Genomic DNA, 2244 nt, shown 5'->3' with positions numbered 1-2244 from the left:
TATGAGCATGACTGTGAATTCCGTGCATTACCAGGAAGCCAGTGTAGTGAAATCCTTTTGGTAAATATCAAAGTTCACAGAGGGTAATGTGAAATCTCTAAATAATATCTGATTTGTGTTTTCATGTTAATACTCTGATTCCATCATTTGATATTTGAGCACAGTGCTACTAATAGCTGTGCAACTTCTTTGTGGTTGCACTTACTAAGTTTCCCAGTTTGAGGGGTTCAGAAATGGACCCCTGAGGAGGAGAGATGAAGCCCCTTCTTTCTTCTTGCTGGCCAAGAAGTGAGCTGTTTCAGGGCCAGCCAGGTGACAACCACCAATCTTCATTTTAACACAACATCAATCTGACAGTCATACGTTCCTCTTAAAGAGGCACAAAGAATTAAGTTCCTTCTTGATAGTTTTCATATTTGTAGACATTTTGAAAATCTAGTCAAGAATAAGTTTGTCAGATAAAGCTTCCTGAAAATCTTGAGCAGATTATATTTCAAAGTCATTTTGTTTAGGAAGGACTTTAAGAATGGCTATGAGAAAAGCTAAACATATTCTCTCCCCAAAGATAGAAGGAAACGGGGGGAGAAAAACCCCAGCCTTTATAGTTTCTGGAAATGGATCGAGGATAATACTCTTGAGAAATGTTTATTCAGTAAAAAAAGAGTGACTGCTCCCTGGCTCCTCTCTCTCTCCCTGGGTCAGAAGTTGCAGGCTGGGCAGCCAGGCAACCCCCATGGACTGGAGGTTTTGCTGCCTGGAGGGAACACAGAGCTAGGAAAAATCCAGCCCCAATGACATCATAGACTGCAATAGACAGTATATGTTTGTTATATAAGCGATCCAGGAAGACCAGCATCTCTAGCGGGTACTATTTGGGGCAAGTAAGAAAATGGCAGCTCAGCCAGCCATTTAACAGGGCGATTTGGAGAAAGGGGCAGCCCAGAGGTCCCTGCTAAGATGCCCCTTGTTGCTGGTGGTCAGAAGTCAATGGATATGCACACGACTGCTCCATCAGAGAAATCAGAGAGAGACATTAGTCCTTGGCTAAATGTGGAGCAGACTTGTAAATTCCCTGAATTTTGTAAGCATTTCCCCAGGCCACACACTGTTTCAGAGATAAAGGTGAAATCCTCACTTGGTCAATATGTTTAAGCAAAACATCTGACCAGTTATTGTCTGACTACTAAGCTATGCTGATTCAAGGATGACCCCTAGGAAGTCAGATTAAAAAATAAAAAGCTAAGCAATGTCATCAAAATCTACACACTGTGAGAAAATCAGACTCCACAGAATTAGTCCACACTGGTCACTAAACAAATAAACAAATGCTAGCAATTGCAGAAAGCCCTTGATTGGAGAGGATTCAGAATTCATATGTGTCACCATATGTTATCTAAAATACCTAGTTTTCAACAACAACCAAAAAAATGATGAATTTTCAAAGAATTTGAAAAAGAATAGGTACATTTATACGTATAACTGAACCACTTTGCTGTACATCTGAAACTAATACAACATTGTTAATCAACTACTCTCCAATATAAAATTAAAAGTTAAAAAATATGATGAGACGCGGAAAGAAATAGGGAACTGTATGCCATACACAGGGGTAAAAGCTTATTTTATTCACAACCAAGTTATTCCAGTTTTACTTCCCAACATGATGAGAGAAAGAATTGTCTTGCTCTCATTGTGTAATATCCTGAATTACATACAAGGTCAATAATATCTCCTGTTTTTGCACAAAGTTTGTTTATTTCAAGTTTCCATTTTAATCACATGTTATTTTTATTCATGTTATCTTCAGGTATTACACATACATCTAAAAGAATTAGCATAGAATGAATGAATTAGTCACCTTAACATTTTCTTTTATACACTAGTAAAATTTCACCCAATGAAAATTTTAGGATTGAATAAAATAAATCATAGTAGTATCCAACACTTAGTTAGTAGTTCTAGAACTTGTCTTTGCAATTGTTATCTCTTTTAAACCCCAAAGCGCCTTCTTCAAAGAAGGCATAATTATCTCATAATTACCAGTAGGAGAAATTAAGTAAAACTTTCTCCAGTTGCTATTCATCAAGGGTAGGAGAAGATTATGGACCTGGCAGTCTTGACCTAGAGCTGTGCCAGTTCTGTCTATTTTATAGTTTCTGTATTAGAGATTACATATCAAATAGGATTATGGTAAAACATATTTTACATTTGGATCATGGGTATTCACCATTCTTGCTCCACTAA

Source organism: Dama dama, chromosome 14 (assembly GCF_033118175.1).
Source record: "Dama dama isolate Ldn47 chromosome 14, ASM3311817v1, whole genome shotgun sequence".
Lineage (NCBI taxonomy): Eukaryota > Metazoa > Chordata > Mammalia > Artiodactyla > Cervidae > Dama > Dama dama.
This window is presented reverse-complemented; position numbering follows the sequence as displayed.